The sequence below is a fragment of the Eriocheir sinensis genome, chromosome 17, assembly GCF_024679095.1.
Source record: "Eriocheir sinensis breed Jianghai 21 chromosome 17, ASM2467909v1, whole genome shotgun sequence".
Lineage (NCBI taxonomy): Eukaryota > Metazoa > Arthropoda > Malacostraca > Decapoda > Varunidae > Eriocheir > Eriocheir sinensis.
In genome coordinates this window covers 21522556-21542555 of record NC_066525.1, presented here as the reverse complement: position 1 = coordinate 21542555, position 20000 = coordinate 21522556, and positions in this window count along the sequence as shown.

The following is a 20000-nucleotide window of genomic DNA, read 5'->3' as shown; positions in this document are numbered from 1 at the left end:
AGAGAGAGAGAGAGAGAGAGAGAGAGAGAGAGAGAGAGAGAGAGAGAGAGAGAGAGAGAGAGAGAGAGAGAGAGAATAGTAGGTCACCTCTGATTTTTTTCTTTCTCCTCCTCCTCCTCCTCCTCCTCCTCCCCCACAAACAACACACACAACAGGTCGACTTGGTCTCAATGTGTTTATCTTTCACAATGTTTTTTTTTTCTCTCTCTCTCTCTCTCTCTGTCTCTCTCTGTCCAATCATTTTTCCGGATCTGTGAGAAAACACGAGGAGGTGGAGGAGGAAGAGATGAAGAAGGAATAAGCAAAAATATCTCTTCTCCGATTTATATTTTCCTTCTCTCTCTCTCTCTCTCTCTCTCTCTCAGGCGGAAGTCAGGTGTCTTGAGAGCCGCCCCGCCATTGGTCGTCGCCGAAGCGACAACAACAACAACAACAACAACAACAAGGGGAGGGAAGGGGAGAGCCGAGTGGACGGCTCCCTCACCTCCCTTTATCTTCCGTTTTTTCCCTTCGTTTCCCTTCTCCTTCACTTTCTCTTTGCCTCTCTGCTTTTCTCTTTCTATCGCGTACTGTTCCTACTTCTCATTCGTTTTTCCTTCCCCTTCCTTCCTTTCCCTTTCTCTTCCTCATCACTTCTTTACAACTATTCTTTCTACCACATTCGCTTAACATTCTTCTACTTCTCATTTCTCATCACTTCTCTTTATCTTACCTAACCGCCGCCCTCCTCTCGTTCCTCCCTTTTCCCCTTACTTCTCTCCCCCTTCGCCTCTTCACTTCCCCACCACTCTCTTCCCTTCCTTCCCCTTCCCTCCCCTTCCCTCCCCTTAACTACCTCGTCCAATTACTGACATTAATGAAACAGATGGATAACGAAGACAAAACAACAACAACAACAACAACAACGAGAGAAAGTATAAACGAGTAAAGAAAAAAAATATTCTACCAATTAATTATGCCGATTAACACTGCAAGCCAGTTTTTCTTCACTTTTTTTCTGATTTTATTTTCTCTTTTTTTTCAGCGATTGAGCGATTACGTGAAATTACCGAAACAAGTCTTGATTATCCGATAGCATGTTTGAGGCGGCTGTTGAGACGGTGATCCGATTGGCTGAGCCGGGGAGGGGGGGAGGGGGAGGGGGGAGGAGGAAGGGGAAGGGGAGAAGGAAGGGGGAAGAGAGGAGGAGGAAGGGGTTGGAAGAGGAATAGGGGTGAGGAGGGAAGAAAGGGGGAGAGGAAGAGGGGGGAGAAGAAGAGGAATGGGAAGGGAGAGGAAGAGCGGGGGGAGGGGGAGGAGAGGAGGAAGGGGAAGGGAGATGAAGAGGGGGAGGAGTAATGTCCGAATAGAAAGGGGAAGGGATGATGTAAGAAAGTGATAAGGAAAGAAAGGGAAAGGGAAGAGGAAAAGCATCGACCGTGTGAATAATGACTAACAACTCTTATAACTGCAACTACTATCACTACACCTACTACCTTCATAACTATCTTTACTATCACTTCTGATACCTTCAACCTCCTACTCTTAATCTACCTCCACCACCACCACCTCCCCCTCCTGCTCGCCCTCCGCACACCTGTATCACACACACCTGCCGACACACACTCCTTTCTCGCATAGTAATTGAAAGATAAAGGGAGGAGAGTGATGGAGAAGGGTGAGGGGAAGAGGAGGAGGAGAAGAGGATGAAGAGGAGAGTGTGAAAGGAAAAGGGTGAAGGAAAGTGATGGGAATAGGATGAAGGAAATAGGATGAGTAGTAAAGGGTGACAGGAAAAGGGTGAGGAAGGAAGAAATGAAGAGAATGGAAGAAAAAAAACAATGAATGGTAAAAATTGGAAAAGGAAGAATTAAAAAAAATATGAAAAGGAAGAACAAATGATGCTGAGACATAAGGGAGAATATGTGCGGACGTTTGTGTGTGTGTGTGTGTGTGTGTGTGTGTGTGTGTGTGTGTGTGTGTGTGTGTGTGTGTGTGTGTGTGTTTGCGCGCGCGCGCGTCTGTCTGTAAATCTGATCTCCAATGAAATAAGCAAAAAAATAAATATTGCACCGCTAAAAATATTTTCAGGTTCACTTATATTAATGAAAATCAAAAAAAAATCGCCAAATACTACTCGTCATGAATTGCAGATGGAGAAGAATATAGAGAGTGGAAGGGAGGGAGGGAGGGGAGTAGAGTCTGTTGTTTCGGAAAGTGTGGGAGACTGCTTTAAATTATTAGCTAGTATCTCACGGAGAGGCGAATGCTGACGAATGTTGAGATATTTGGGTTTCGTCAGGGTTCGTAAAAGGTTGCAAAATAGTTCGCAAACCGTTTTTAGTGTTGCAAACAGTTTTTCTTGTCGCAAAGAAATTTGAACAGGTTCAAAATTTCTTTGCGAGTTTATTTTTTCGTAAACAGTTGCAAACGTTTGCAAAACAGTTGCAAGCATATGCAAACGGTTGTAACACGTGTCGCTATAAAATTCTTTTTAGTTCGCTAAATAGTGAACACTAGCTAACATTCACAAACGATCGCAGCGAACGTTTGAGAACGTTAGAGAAAGTTTACGAATGTCTATGAATGTAGTCAGAGAAAGAGAACGAACCTTAGTGAACGTTAACGAACGTTAACGAAGGTGTTGCTAACGTTCATGGCGAGTGTTAGCGAGCGTTAGCGAGCACTAACGAATGCTGGCGACCACGTGACCTAGATCTCTATAAAAGTGACGCATTGGGACCGTTTGCCACAGTCTGCAGCTAATTAGAAATCTGAGTGCTGGGAATGGTTTGCTCACCCTTTTATAGGGTTGGGTCCATCAGTTCCAAGATTCGCCTGACATTCGCCTGGTATTTTGCCTGGAGTTGGCAAAAGGTCCCAAACGTTCCCAAACAGTGGGGACAGAGTGGCAAATAGTTGCTAATCGTCGCAACCACTGTCGCTAACATTTGCTAACAGTCGCTACTGTTCGCCAAATGTCTTTCGCAAACACTTTCGCAAACATTCGCGTGAATGTTGCTAACTGTTGCTAAGCTTCGCTAAATGTCGCTAAAGACAGAGGCGAACCCTGATTTTCGCCAACATTCATCAGAAAAGCTGACGAATCCGAAAATCGCAACGTTCGTCAGCATTCGCTTCCCCGTGAGATACTACCTGGAGAGGAGGGAGGGAGGAATGAGGGGGAGGAAGGAGACAATTAGTGAGTGTTTTGTTCCTGAAGTAGGTTGAGGAGGAAGAGAGAGACGAAATAGAGGGAGGGACAAAATGAGGCGGGGTGTATTTAGAAACAAAGTATAGAAAAACGAGAGAAACCTGTGGCAAGGTAAACACACACACACACACACACACACACACACACACACACACTCCACCCGCACGCACAGTCTACCTATCTATTTACTTTTATCTCCTTTTGCTTCTCCATCTTTCTGTAGGCCGGGAAATAGGAGGAGGAGGAGGAGGAGGAGGAGGAGGAGGAGGAGGAACAGAAGCAGTAACATGATTGGGGGATAGAGGAGAAGAAAGACGGATAAGAACAGGAGGAGGAAGAGAAGTAGCATTACTGTAGGAAGAGGAGGAGAGGAAGAAGGAATAGCATGGGGACTAGATGGAGCAGGAGGCGGAGGCGGAGGCGGGGTAGGCAGGGCAGGATTCCATCCTTTGATGGAGTGTTTCAACGCGGCGGCGAGTAACTTTCCCGGCCAAGTCAGCTGTCGCGAGGCCTGACAGGCCGCCTCGCCAGGCTTTGATTCGCCGAGTCTTTTCCTTCCTTCTACTCCGCCGCTGCCTGTCAGCCGAGCGGTGACCAATGCGCGACACGACCCTTCGGCATCCCGCTTTGATCGGTTTCTTCCTCGCTCGCTCCCCGGGCCACTGAAGGCCTGGACGCTGTGTTTGTTTCAAGCTGAACAGTGTTTGGGCCCCGCGTTCGTCTGTGTCCAGGTCAGGATGTCCTGGGATTCTTTTTTTATTTTTTGTTATTCTTTTAAGGGAAAGAAGGCAGCTCAAGAGTAAAAAAGAAAAGGAAACAAAAAGCCCGCAAGTGTTACTCACTGGTATGACTAACTTTGAAAGGGCTATCTAAGGTATTTTTATATTTAAACGTAGACTGACATATTTGGTCTTCGGATGAAGACATTTTATAATCTATTAGCGGTTGTGTTAAGTAAGACTAACCCTAAAGAGGTTATTTGAGGCACTTTTGGGATTAAATGTAGACTGACATTGAGTATCTTCGGATCAAGGCGTCCAGAGTTTACCTAAAATGTTCCAGTAAGGCTCAGACTGAATGGTGTGACAAAACGTTGCAGAGATGAGTAAGTTAACTTTAATGTGTGTACGTCTCGCCTTTGTTCCGAGGCGTCCAGGGGTTCAAGAAGGTGTCTCTTGGGCGCGTGGCAGGATGACGGACATGGCTAACATTCCCTTAAAAAGTTATCTAATTATTATATTTTTTTCAGGAAGACTGACATGACTGACATTCCCTTAAAAGGTTATTTAATTAGTTGTTTTCAGACACGAATATATGAAGATTTCCTAAATATTGTAAAGGCTACAGTGTTTCAAGTTAATGTAACCATGACTCCCGGCCGTGTTAGTGTTACACTCTCTCCCTTACTACGAGGCGTCGAGGTGAGACGAAACCAACGACTGCTTCTGAAGTGCTTGTCGCCTTCGATGAAATGTACAGATAGACCGGGAGCCAGGGGGGGGGGTCAGCCTAGCTGGAAAGGTAACAAATTCTAACCCACATAGCAGTGGTCCTTGTGTCTGCCCATACATGAAAATTAAAGTCTGCCGGGCCTGCAGTGGTGGACAATGTCATGGGGTCATGTCAAAGTTGTAGCCCCATAGCATTTATTTTAAGACCCTGACTTTGGTCCTGATCTGAACATCACGGTAGAGATGGCAGGATAGTCGCAAAGGACTCCAATGGACAAGACAAACAACTTACATTCCGACAACATTTGGCTAATGTTAACGGTTTGGACTGTAAAAATGGTCATAGTTCAGAAATATGGTGTAAATGGCATCTTTTTATTGCAATTAGATAACTTTGACCATTTTTACAGACCAAGCCGTTAACACTAACCAAATGTTGTCGGAATATAGGTTGTTTGTCTTGTCCATTGGAGTAATGTGCGACTATCCCGCCATCTCTACCGTGATGGTCAGATCAGGACCAGAGTCAGGGTCTTAATAAATGCTACGGGGCTACAACTTTGACATGACCTCATGACCTTGTCCACCACTGCAGGCCCGGCACACTTCAATTTTCATGCATGGGCAGACACAAGGACCATTGCTATGTGGGTTATATTTTGTTACCTTTCCAGCTAGGTTGACCCCCCCCCCCCCCCCCTCCTGGCTCCCGGTCTAAAACTTCGCTTCAAACTTTTTCTTGGCATATTTGCTTTATGATGTAACAAACGAAGAAAAAAAGTTGCATATCGCAAAACCAGGTGACGGTGCTCCAAAACGAAGCAGCTCAGGCTCGCGAGGCGTCTCGAGATGATTCAGCTCGTTTAGATGAACTTGTTATTTGTTGGGATAGTTTACAAATTACCGTTACACACTTTATTCCTTTCCTGTTTAAATGATGACACGTGAATTACTATACTATACCTTATTTTGTATTATTTGACACCTTATTGCTATACACCTTATTTTATACGGTATCTTAATGTTTATATGATGACAACTTAATTATTAGAAAAGAAAAGAAAAAGAAAAAGAAAAGAAAAGAAAAGAAAAGAAAACAATGATCCTAAGTGGATGACTCGTGGACTAAAACACGAGATTGGGTTAAAGAAGGGAATTTATCAGAAAATAAAGAATGGGGAAACACATCTCAGGGACCGGTACGTCGAACTATCTAGATTAGTTAAGAAAAACACCAGGATAGCAAAAAAGAACTATGAGATCAAAGTAGCAAATGAGGCGAAAAGTAATCCTAAGGGCTTCTTTCAGATGTATAGAACAAAAACACGGGAGAAAATTGGACCGCTGAAAACAAACACAGGGGAGCTAGTAGAAAATTACGAAAATATGAGCACATTGTTGAACGACTACTTCCTTTCAGTATTCACACAGGAGGATCGAACGACTATACCGGAAAGAGTTCAGGTGTACGAGGGCGGGGATGGCGATAAATTGAGGGATATAATCATTACCAGGCAAGTAGTTCAGGATGAGATAGATAAGCTTAAGAAGAACAAGTCGCCAGGTCCTGACGGGATATTTCCGAGGGTATTAAAGGAGTTAGGTGATATAATCAGTGACCCACTAACCGACATCTTTAAGATGTCGGTAAATACTGGCTATGTGCCGAGCCTATGGAAAGTAGCTAATGTGACGCCGATTTTTAAAAAGGGGGACAGGTCAGTTACTTCAAACTATCGCCCAATTAGCTTAACATCGGTTATAGGGAAGATGCTGGAGTCCATAATAGCCAGGAACATTCGGGAGCATTTAGAGAAACATAGCTTAATTCACGACTCGCAGCATGGGTTCACAAAAGGTAGGTCATGCCTCACCAATCTCTTGTCCTTCTACAACAAAGTATTTGAGGCGGTTGACAGAGATGAAAATTATGATGTAATCTATCTTGATTTTAGTAAAGCGTTTGACAAAGTTCCTCACCAACGACTGTTGCTTAAATTACAGGCTCACGGAGTAGAGGGTAAAGTTTTGAACTGGGTCAAGGCGTGGCTTAGCAATAGGAAGCAAAGAGTGCAAATCAATGGTAAAAGATCTGACTGGGGATGTGTTACGAGTGGGGTCCCACTTTTGTTTATTATTTATATCAATGACTTAGACACAGGAATTAGTAGTGATGTTAGTAAATTTGCAGATGATACCAAGATCGGTAGAGTAATTGAGTCGGATCAGGACGCTAGTATTCTCCAAGGTGAACTCAACAGATTATATGACTGGGCGGATAAATGGCAGATGGAGTTCAATGTAGGGAAGTGCAGTATTCTGAGTGTAGGTAGGAACAACCCCTCACATAACTATTGCTTAAATGACACTCTCATAAGTAGGTCTGGGTGCGAGAGGGATTTAGGGGTCTTAGTGAGCTCTGATCTCCGTCCAAGGGCACAATGCATTCAAGCTAGAAATCGAGCTAATAGGGTACTGGGATTTATTTCAAGGAGCGTAAGCAACAGAAGCCCCGAAGTCTTCCTCAAACTATATTTAGCATTAGTTAGACCTCATCTTGACTATGCGGTTCAGTTCTGGTCACCCTACTATAGAATGGATATCAAAATGTTAGAATCGGTGCAGAGGAGGATGACTAAGATGATTCAGGGGTTGAGAAACTTGCCATACGAGGAAAGACTCAAACAGTTAAACTTGCATTCTCTAGAAAGGCGAAGGGTGCGTGGAGACATGATCGAGGTTTATAAATGGATGAAGGGCTTTAATAAGGGAGACATTCATAAGGTTTTGTTGGTAAGAGAACCGGGTAGGACACGAAGTAATGGGTTTAAACTGGATAAATTCAGATTCAACAGGGACATAGGCAAAAATTGGTTTACTAACAGGGTGGTGGATGAGTGGAATAGGCTTAGCAGTCATGTGGTGAGTGCCAATACAATTGTCACATTCAAAAATAGACTAGATAAATTCATGGACAGCGATATTAGGTGGGATTAGATACACGGGAGCTTAGGGTCAAAGGAGCTGCCTCGTACAGGCCTACCGGCCTCTTGCAGACTCCTGCGTTCTTATGTTCTTATGTTCTTATATGTACCTTAAATTCAATGTTTTTTCCTTCATATCCTCCGCCTTTGCATAATTGTAAACGTTTATATCATTTAAACGGTAAATAACGATGATTCTATAGCCTTACCGGTGCAGAGTGGAACGCCTGACCCTGAACACAATGTAATTTTAATGTCTGTATATTAATTAATATGATGACTTGATAGCTACCACTCGCTCCTTGCTCATCTTAATCGAATGCATCTGTCACCCATAAGGGAGGCGGACCCAGACACGCGGGATGCACAATGTCCCGGCGACCCTTCAGCCTGGCGGTACCTCCCCGAACACTTCATCGCTTGGCTCCACAAATTACACGCCGCCAAGCAGCTCGTGACGCTGATGGCTCTGTGATGACACTTAATTGTCTGGCTTACCTCACGCCCGGCACTCGCCGCTCCATCCTTGCCGCAAATTACTCGCCACAGACAAACATGGACACACAGACACACACACACACACACACTTGACTGATATACGAGTCACTGGAGAGCGGAGGGGAATCAACCAGGCGGGGTGACGCGAGGCTTAGTGATAGAAAACGCTCGCGTTATCTGGTTAACTTGTCTAAGCAAATGTCACCTCTCCTTTCCCGCTAAATGGATAAACATAATAAAAAGGGTAAAGAAAGAGACATTATCTAACGTTGATTAAAAAATGAATAAGAATAGATGATGGGATTGTTATAAGAGGTAGAGTATCGAGTAAATCAGCGTGACAGATCAACGTCGCCGTGACGGAGTGCGCAGACGCGACGACTGCGTGGCGGGCGGCGGGGCGAGGCTAGGTTGAGTGGTTACCTGCTGACCAGATGTTACTGCGAGGCGTGAGGGTTTACTAACTATTGTTACCATTCATTAAGTCATAAAACCCACCACTGTATACACACCTGCTCCAGGGAGTCGGAACTTATCTTATACTTAAAGAAAATAAATATATTACATTAATTCAGTCTCCCTTGAGAGTGACCAGCACCTGGCGAGTCACTTCGAACCTTTCCGGATCCCTGAGCGACGCACGGGTCTGCTCGAGCACCACGACCCCACACGTTTTTTTTGTCTTTCTTCAAAACAGTACAACGCGTCATTATAAGTCAATACATGGATGATCAGTAAGTTACCCTGAGTAAGGAAAAGACGTCACAAAGCAAATTATGGTGAGCAGAGCAGACAATCGCCAAGGTCACTGTACGAGGTCGGACATCAAACTATTTTTTTTTTTTAATTCCTCCCTCCCCATCTCCTTCCCACTCCTTCGATTTCCTTCTCCATTACTCCTCGTTTCCTTCCCCGTCCCTTTCCCACTACTTCGATATCCTTCTCCATTACTCCTCGTTTCCTTCCCCGTCCCTTTCCCACTCCTTCCTGTCATACTCCTTCTATCAATTTACATTCCCTCCTTTCTCATACCCTTCTTTCCCTTCCCTTCCTTCATAATATAAAAAAAAGCCTTCCCTTCCACTTCTTTTCGTTCTGTTTGATTCCTTTTCTTTTATGATTCCAACGGACAGTCAAAAGTGTAGAGCAAAGAGAAAGACTGAGGACTTTTAAAACAAGCGAAGGAGAAACAAAAACCTGATGCTTCTGGTTTGGCTACGAGACACTGACCTCTTCAAAAACAGTCGGAGTGAGGGAAAAGAACTTGGTGGGACATTTTCTTCCCCCGACAAGTTTGAGGTCGCTTGGATGTGTGAGTGTGACCTTGACTTCTCAAACAAACGTGACGATTATGAGCCACTAACTCCTCATTGTGAGAGTAAAGGAAAAGAACTTGGTGTGTCGTTTTCTTTCCCCGACAAGCTTGAAGGGAGGCTGAGGTCGCTTGGCTGAGTGTGACCTTGACTTCTTAAACCAACGCAAGGGAAACCTGGCGTACCTCGTTTTCTTCGGGGACGGGCGTGAGGGAGGCCGTGGCAGCGATGGACGGGCTCGTTTGGCCGCGGGAGAGGCACTTCGGCTAGCCTGGAGCGGCGCGCGAGGCGGTGCAAGGAGAGAAAGGCCAAGTCCGTGACAAGAGTTGGCGAGGAAAATGTATGATGGCGTTTGTACGCGTAGCTTAGCATTACGAAAGGTGACGGCGTGCGTGCGAGGTGTGTTCCTTCCCGCCTCCTCCTTCTCCTTCTCTTTCTCCCCCTTCTCGTCTACCCTTTTTCCTTCTTTTCCCACTCTCCCTTCCACGACTTCCTCTTCCTCCAACTTCAGGCCTCCTTCCCACCACCTCCTCATCCTCATCCTTTCACTCTCCTTGCAGTCAGTGTGAAAGTCTGTGACTTGACTTAGGGGAGAAAAGATGATGATGGGGATGTAGATATATGATGGTGGAAAGCGTGAAGATCTTAATGATGGTGGTGGTGGTGGTGGTGAAAGTATTTTAGTGGTGATGATGAAGTTACCATTTAAAGTATATTGTAAAGATCTCGGTGGTGGTGTCAGTTTAGTGGTGTTGATAGAGTTGGTGGTATGCAGGTCTTGGTGGTTGTGCTGATGGTGGTGGTGGTAGTTTAAGTTTAGTGGAGCTGAGGGAGTTAGTGGCATCCAGATCTTGGTGGTGGTGGTGATGGTGGTGGTGGTAGTTTAAGTTTAGTGGAGCTGAGGGAGTTAGTGGCATCCAGATCGTGGTGGTGGTGGTGATGGTGGTGGTGGTAGCTTAAGTTTAGTGGAGCTGAGGGAGTTAGTGGCATCCAGATCGTGGTGGTGGTGGTGGTGGTCGTGGTGGTGGTGGTAGCCAGTTTAGTGGAGCTGAGGGAGTTAGTGGCATCCAGATCGTGGTGGTGGTGGTGGTGGTGGTGGTGGTGGTGGTAGCTTAAGTTTAGTGGAGCTGAGGGAGTTAGTGGCATCCAGATCGTGGTGGTGGTGGTGATGGTGGTGGTGGTAGCTTAAGTTTAGTGGAGCTGAGGGAGTTAGTGGCATCCAGATCGTGGTGGTGGTGGTGATGGTGGTGGTGGTAGCTTAAGTTTAGTGGACCTGAGGGAGTTAGTGGCATCCAGATCGTGGTGGTGGTGGTGGTGGAAGCGGCGCGTCAGTAGTGATAGTAGTGGCAGAAGTATCATTCCAGCGGTGGTGGCGGTGTTAGCATCTAATAGCAAGTGTCACTACTATCATAACGCCTCTTTCTCGTCGTCACAGTATAAAGTTTTAGTGTTGGTAAATCCAGACGACACCCTCCTCCTTTCCACCCCTCCCCCCTCCCTCATCCATAATACCTGCTTGTCATCTTAAGTACAAAGGAGAAGTGTTGGTGGTGGCCTCAGTGGTTAGTATTGTCAGCTGTACTTCGCCTCGCAACACACACGAGTCGCAACACATCAACGCAACACTTTGGGCTGGGATGAAATTGTGATATAAAGTGGTGATTTTCCGTTAACTTCACCTTTGCTCCTGTTGCAAAGGCACACTTATTTAAGGGTATACTTCTTATCCTCCTCCTCTTCGTCCTCGTCCTCCTCCTAGTTCTTGTCTTCCTCGTTCTCCTCCTCCTCCTCCTCTTACTACCACTACTACTAATCTGTCCATTTTAAAAGCCAACACAGACACAGTTCTTATCCCGGCGGCCAGGTGATGTTTTCGGGCAATTAAGCAGTTGGCAGGTACAGGTGCAGGAAGTGAAGGCAGAATGTTAATGTGGTGAAAATCTCTGGGCGTGGAGGGGGTGGTGGTGGTTGAAGGCGGTGTTTGGGTCTTAAAATACATGAGAGGTCCCGGCTGTAAACAATACACCTGAACGGGTTAACTATGGATGAGATGAGACAGGCGAGGTAGGTATTTTCTGCGTGACAACAATATCAAGTGCTCGTAAAGGAAGTGGGGAGTTTCTTGCAGTTAACACACACACACACACACACACACACACACACACACACACACACACACACACACACACACACACACATGAAAGGGCTAATCACGGCTGAAGTTAAACAGGTGAATTGTTTTCTAAACAGCAATAACTGAAGTGGAGTTAAAAATGGAGGAAGGTTGGTCTTAATAGCACACCTGTATGGATGAGGCTCGACAGGTGGGGTTGTGCTCGTCTTAGCAATAAACATGTAGAAAAACTTATGAATTTCCTACTTGACAAAAACACCTGTCGGGAGGTTGGACAGGTAAGAGTTACGTTTTCACACACAAACAAAACAGAGAAGTGGGTCATTCTGAGAGCTGACATCTTCATTTATTTTCTTATTTATTTTGCGGTAAAGGAAGCAGCTCAAGGGCAAAAATAAACAATACAAAACAAATGAAGAATAAAATGCTAGCACTGTTCCTATATAACAGAGTGTAGAGAAGAGCTGCCAAAAGCAGAGGATATCTGTACCGAATCGGAAAGCATTAAAATTCGTAAGACATTCAAACTTAACGGGCTCATTAACAACAGGCTTCATTTGAGACACGCCAGTCCTCGTCGATAAACCGACTTGGTCGGCTAGATTTCGATCGCCGATAGAGTCGGTCTGTCGGCATCCTGCTACGGGCCGCCTTTGGCAAAGGCACGTGCTCCCTCGTGCAGGGAGGGACAAATCTTTCCCCTCTTAACTTCGGACAAGGGCCCGTTTCCCCTAGTGATACTAGGGTAACTAGGGGATAAATATTAAAAAAAAAAAAATCCCGGCTTCAATATTCATTCAATTTGCTCTGATCACGCGTGCGCCAATTAGCGACTCATCATGGAGTTACCGGCAAACAAACCCCATAAACTACACCTAAACGGCTTGTGTGTTGAACTAAACTGGTGTTCGGCATACAATGAGAGTTTACCAAGTTTAATGATTACGATTATCACACTGTTAGTTACAACGAAGTGTGCGGCTTGCAGGAATATTGTCACGGCATTGTCACTTCTAGACTAAATTGGATAATTTTTTGTTGGTCTTGCTTTTTCTTATTTTACTTTTCTTACTTTACTTACTTTTACTTACTGTTATTTTGTCGCTATTTTTGTTCTCCTTCGAGAATGAGGAAAAATATTGTCACTGCATCATAATATCTCAGATTAAATTGGACCATTCTTTTTTGCCATCTTGATTAACTTGACTTCTTTCTCCGGGTGCCAGGTGACCTTAAATAGTGATGCTTCTTCATGGAAATGTAACCCTATATTTTGTATGATCTTAATCAAATATTGGATCATTATCGGGTCAGCCGAATTATATATGTTTGCAACTGGCTTCTTGTTACACCAGTCGAACTATTGCCAACCCTCTCCACCTCCCTTTCCCTTACCTCCCCTTCCCTTCCTTTCCGTTCTGTTCCGTTCCCTTTTTTGGTATATTCAAGCTCAAACTCAGTGCCTGGGTACACACACACACACACACACACACACACACACACACACACACACACACACACACACACACACACACACACACACACACACACAAACACACACACACACACACACACACACACACTAATCCAGTAGAAAAACTTGTCTCCTCCTCCTCCTCCTCCATCTCCTTACTCTCTTCTTGAACCCGAAAGCTGAAGGCATCTCTCTCACGTCTTTCTCTTCTGGAGTTCCCAAACACATGCTTCTGCGTTTCTTACAAGTTCTCAGATTTACGACTTGATGCCGGACGGAAGTTATCGCCCTCCCTCCCCCACCCTTGCCCACCATAGCCTGTTGGTGGTAGCGAGTGTTCTCAAATGCTAATAGGTTCCCGGATAGAGAAACTCAATATCCGTCAGGGTTACTTTATTGGGGGGGGGGGGGTAAAGATTGCTCCCTCTTGCAAGAGGGAGCACGGGCCTTTGCCAAAGGCGGCCCGTAGCAGGGAGCCGACAGACCGACTCTATCGGCGATCGAAATCTAGCCGACCAAGTCGGTCTGTCGACGAGGACTGGCGTGTCTCTGTCTTTATGAGGGGGGGGGGGAGGAGGTAAAGACTGCTCCCTCGTGCACGAGGGAGCACGGGCTTTTGCCTAAGGCGGCCCGTAGCAGGGAGCCGACAGACCGACTGCAAACATACACAGGTCGTTGACACGGACAAGACACTAAGAAAAGGTGTTTGTGTGGGCATGCGTTTGTGTGAATGTTGTGAAGTGTGGGTGACATTTAAGTGTTGGTGTATGTGTGGAACAATGTGTAAAGATCGACAACAAAAGGACATTGACGGACAGTCAAAGGTAAACGAGTACAAGGAAAGTTAAACATTGAAGACGCTACATACACAGGGACAAGTAGGGATGATGAACATTAAACATGAAAACACAGAATCTTAAGTCTCTCTTTGCAGCGCCCCATTTTCTTACGTGTCACTGAGGGGAAGGAACACGCGATTCGAGCGGTGATTGCTACAAGCCTACCTCGTCCACCCTGTTTAACTTTCAATGCACACTCAGTTCTACCTTTATCCACCATTGCCTACCTATGACCCCCACATGCCCAGTCGTTGTGCCCACCCTTGCACACCCTTCCCCACCCTGTCTACCCACCCTTGCCCACCCTTATCCTTCCTTGCCACCCTATATATCAAAACTCGCCCATCCTATGTACCCACCCTTGCCCCTCTTATCCTCCGAAGTTCCTCAAGGGATATTCATAAATCATTACGCGAGTTGGTCTGAGCAAAACCATCTCTTTTTGTTCTAGATTTTCTGCAAGTCCTTAAAGGATGTCCAGTTTTTTTTTTTCCCTGCCGCGGCAAAACTCAAACTCTTGTCTCTTAAAATATGTTCTGAAATCTTTACTACACGAGTCTGACGATAGAAAGGTACCCCCCCCCCCCCACACACACACACACACTGGCCGGTCCGCCTTGTTCTTTCCCCAAACTCGTTGTAAGTTGGCAAATGTTTCAGGAGTTTGCCGCCATTTGTCGAGCCGAAAAACGAACTCCCGCGTCTCCAATTTGTAAATTTGCTTCGCCCCGCTGCTTTCCTGGTGCTCATGGGTTTGTTTTCTTTTATGAGCTCATGTAAAGAGCTCATAAAACACACACACACACACACAAAAAAAAAAATCGCGCTCGCGGTCTTCAATTTTTACGGCCAAAGTCTGGATGAGTCTTGCTGTCAGCTAAATGTCTCAAGTTGCACCCAAACTCTTTTGAGCTGATCCAAAAACACACACACACACACACACACACACACACACACACACACACACACACACACACACACACGGCCCGGTAGCTCAGGGGTAGAGCGTCTGGCTCACAACCGGAAGGACTGGGGTTCGATTCCTCGGCTGGGTGAGGATAAGTTGAGTTTATCTTCTTTCACGTGTAGCCCCTGTTCACCTGGCAGTGAGTAGGGAAGCGAAGTCAGGGTAGGAGTTGTGACCTCGTTGTCATGGTGTGTTGTGTGTGAGTGGTCTCAGTCCTACCTAAAGATCGGTACTACGAGCTGTGTTCTTCCGTAGGGGAACGGCTGGCTGTCTCCAGAGAGACCCGCAGCAGACCAAGAGGTGAATTACACTAATGGCTTGTTATAACTTAGGTGAGACAAATATACTTTTCCATTCCCGCAAAGAATAATTGAAGTTCACTCATTTATTTAATTACCTGCATAAATATGTTACCGGCCTATTCTGCTTAAAGATTTATTTGTTTATAATGTATATTTGCTAATTACTTTCCACTTTTACTGAACACATTTAGTTTCACATTTTTAAAGCATAATAAAAGTTGTGAAGGTTTGACTTTCAGTTCTAGCAGGTAATTAGAAGACAAGGTCAGTTAGAGAGGATAGGGAAAGAAGGCAAGTAGAGAGAATATGTGAGCCAGGTAAGTTTTGAGTCATTTCGGGTAGTCAAGACACTAAACCAGGTAAATGAGACATGTAGAAACCAGTAAAGCAACTATATAAGGTTAGGTAATGAGACAGCGAAGGATACAGGAAAGACAGTTAGAAAAGGGAAGGTAAAAGGCAGGTGAGACAAAAGAGACGGGAAGGACAGGTAAAGCAGTTAGAAAAGGCAGGTAGGAGAGAAAAGAGCAGGTAAGTGAGGCAGGTGAATGAGAGGTAAGGTAAACCAGACACGTTGGGCAGTTAAGAAAAAGAAGGTAACCAGGGAGATAAATCGCAATTAGGAAAGTTAGAAAAGGCAAATGTCAGGGAAATGACACACGAGGGCAGGTAAGGGAGTTAGAAAAGGCAGGTAATGAGGCAAGTGAAAGACAGGTACGGCAGCTAGGTAAGGGTAGGCAAATTCTGGCTGCCGACCCGAGAGGTGTCTTGATAACTCCTCGAACCTCTTTCTTCTCAATTTCTGCAACATTCGCGGTCTTCGCTCTAATTTTCATTCTGTGGAACATCATCTCTCCTCCTCTAAACCTCACCTTCTCTTCCTTACCGAAACACAGGTTTCTGAGGCTACTGACAGCAATCTCTACTCTGTTCCCTCCTACTATCTCTATCCTAAATTTCAATCCAAAGCTGGATGTTGCGCCTACGTGCGCAACGACATCACTTGCTCTCGTGCCCACAACCTTGACTCTTCTGAATTTTCCACCATCTGGCTAAGACTTCATTGTCATTCTATTACTAAATACATCTGTGCTGTTTATCTCTCACCTAACTCTACCAACTATGTAAAATTCTTTGACTATTTGAATTCTAAAGTGGAGCACATCTTGACCCACACTCCCTTCGCTGAAATCTCCATCCTAGGAGATTTCAATGTTCACCACCAGCTTTGGCTTTCATCCTCTTTCACTGACCATCCTGGTGAACAAGCTTCACAACTTTGCTATTCTCAACGACCTAGAGCAGTTGGTCCAGCACCCTACACGTATTCCTGACCGTCTTGGAGATCGGCCCAACATTCTAGACCTCTTCCTTACCTCAAACCCTTCTGCTTATTCTGTCAAACTGTTCTCTCCGTTGGGCTCCTCCGATCACAATCTTATTTCTGCATCCTGTCCTATCGCTCCTGTACACCCTCTGGACCCACCGAAGAGGCGATGCTTCTGGCATTTTGCTTCAGCTCGGTGGGACGACCTGAGGATGTACTTTTCCGATTTCCCGAGGAATGATTATTGCTTCCAGGATAGAGACCCCTCTGTGTGTGCTCAGCGCATCACAGAGGTGATTGTCTCTGGAATGGAGGCATACATTCCTCGTTCTTTCTCTACTCCTCACGCTAAAAAGCCTTGGTTTAATCACGCTTGTTCTCGTGCTGTCAATGATAGAGAGGTAGCTCACAAAAGGTACCAGAGCCTTCAAACTAATGCTAATTATGAACTTTACATTTCTGTCCGAAATCGTGCCAAATCTATTCTCCGACTAACCAAAAATTCTTTCATTAATAGAAAATGTCAAAACCTTGCTTTCTCTAACTCTTCCCGTGACTTCTGGCATCTAGCCAAAAACATCTCCTCCAACTTCACTTCTTCATCTTTCCCTCCACTCCTCAGTCCTGACGGCAACACTGCCATCTCATCTATCTCTTAGGCTGAACTCTTCTCTCAAACTTTTTCTAAAAACTCCACTCTGGACGATTCTGGGCATATTCCTCCTGCTCATCCCCCCTCTGACTCCTTTATGCCTTTTATAAAGATTCTTCAAAATTATGTTTTCTATGCCCTCTCTGGCCTCAATCCTCAGAAGGCTTATGGACCTGATGGAGTGCTTCCTATTGTCCTTAAAAACTGTGCCTCCGTGCTGTCACCCTGCCTGGTCAAACTCTTTCACTTCTGCCTGTCAACATCTGCCTTTCCTTCCTGCTGGAAGTATGCCTTCATACAGCCTGTGACTAAGAAGGGTGACCGTTCCAATCCCTCAAACTACCGTCCTATAGCTTTACTTTTTTGTCTATCTAAAGCTTTTGAATCAATCCTTAACCGGAAGATTCAAAAGCACCTTTCCACTTCTGACCTTCTATCTGATCGCCAGTATGGGTTCCGCAAGGGGCGTTCTACTGGTGATCTCCTAGCCTTCTTAACTGACTCTTGGTCATCCTCTCTTAGCCGTTTCGGTGAAACTTTTGCTATTGCGCTGGACATATCAAAAGCTTTTGATAGGGTCTGGCACAAATCTTTGCTTTCTAAACTACCCTCCTACGGTTTCTATCCTTTTCTCTGTACCTTTATCTCCAGTTTCCTTTCTGACCGTTCTATTTCTGCCGTGGTAGACGGTCACTGTTCTTCCCATAAATCTATTAACAGTGGTGTCCCACAGGGTTCTGTCCTATCTCCCACTCTTTTTCTGTTGTTCATTGATGATCTTCTTTCCAAAACGAACTGTCCTATCCATTCCTCCGCCAATGATTCCACTCTGCATTACTCAACTTCTTTTAATAGAAGACCCACCCTTCAGGAACTTAACGACTCAAGGCTGGAGGCTGCAGAACGCTTAGCCTCAGGGCAAGAAGAACCTGGTGTCCTTCAACGCCTCAAAAACACAGTTTCTCCACCTATCCACTCGACACAATCTTCCAAACAACTATCCCCTATTCTTTGACAACACCCAGCTATCACCTTCCTCAACACTAAACATCCTCGGTCTATCCTTAACTCAAAATCTCAACTGGAACCTTCATATCTCATCTCTTACTAAATCAGCTTCCTCGAGGCTGGGCGTTCTGTACCGTCTCCGCCAGTTCTTCTCCCCTGCACAGTTGCTGTCCATATACAGGGGCCTTGTCCGCCCTCGTATGGAGTATGCATCCCAGCTCCACTCACACAGCTCTTCTGGACAGAGTGGAGGCTAAGGCTCTTCGTCTCATCAGCTCTACTCCTCATACTGATAGTCTTCTACCTCTTAAATTCCGCCGCAATGTTGCCTCTCTTTCTATCTTCTATCGATATTTCCAAGCTGAATGCTCTTCTTAACTTGCTAACTGCATGCCTCACCCCCTCACGCGGCCCCGCTGCACTCGACTTTCTACTCATGCTCATCCCTATACTGTCCAAACCCCTTATGCAAGAGTTAACCAGCATCTTCACTCTTTCATCCCTCACGCTGGTAAACTCTGGAACAATCTTCCTTCATCTGTATTTCCTCCTGCCTACGACTTGAACTCTTTCAAGAGGACGGTATCAGGACACCTCTCCTCCTGTATTTGATTTTCCTTTCGGCCACCTCTTTTGCTTTACTTTAGGAGCAGCGAGTAGCGGGCTTTTTTTTATTATTGTTTTCTTTTTTTTGTTGCCCTTGAGCTGCCTCCTTTGTTGTAAAAAAAAAAAAAATGAGACATGTTGGGCATTTAAGAAAGAGGCCAGGTAATAAGCCAGATTAATGAGTTAAATATAGGTAAGAGTCACGCTGAGTAGGTAGGGAAAGGCCAGGTTAATGAGGCAGGTATGGTCAGGTAAATGAGACACGTTGGCCAGCTAAGCCAAAGACAAGTATATAAGGCAGGTGAATCACAACAGGCAGGTAACGCCTTGGCCAGCAGCGCCGCGGCTCCCACGCCTCAACACTAATTGGCCGCCTAACGTCCCCGCGACAAGCGCGCGCCAAGCGACTCCTTGCCGAGCTGTCCCGCCAGTCTGCACGAGGCTGGGCGGCGAGAAGTTTTAAAATTCTTTGCTGACAGCAAGGAAAAAAGTTGAAGGACTTAGCGCTCAACTCTGCATGGCAACGTGTTCTCCTATGCTTCTTTTTGTACCTTCCGTATTTTACTTATTTTTTTCGGTTTGGGCGGGTCAAATCATACTCATAACTGATTTTAGGATAAACAAAACAACAGAATGGCAACCCACATATTTGTACAAGTCAAAATCTTACCGTTTAATATATTTCGCCATTGAGCTGCCTCCTTCACTGTAAAGAGAAAGTACTAGGTCGTGTTCTGTTGCCGCATCGACTATTATAAAGCCATCTCATTAACCTTTATCAGTCACTCCGCCGCCTTTAAGTTACATACATATATAGCCAGACTAATATTATCTTTCCATCTTATTCTCCGTTATCAACCACTCCCCTTCCTTTTATATACATTCTGCATTACAACATTACACCCTGCACCATACGTTCTGCCACCGCGCCCACCATTCCACCTTACGTATCATTCATCACATCATATTTTTCAGCCTTTCCATCACATTATATTTCAAGCTTTCCTCAGCCGGCCACTTGACGTCGTGTCGCGTCCATCAAGGCACGGGACAGCCGCAAGAATATTCCAGCGGCCGTGACAGTAACACCCCAGGTAGAGGCGACACCTGGAGGCACATGTGCAGGTGTGTGTGTGTGTGTGTGTGTGTGTGTGTGTGTGTGTGTGTGTGTGTGTGTGTGTGAGTGTGTGTGTGTGTGTGTGTGTGTGTGTGTGTGTGTGTGTGTGTGTGTGTGTGTGTGTGTGTGTGTGTG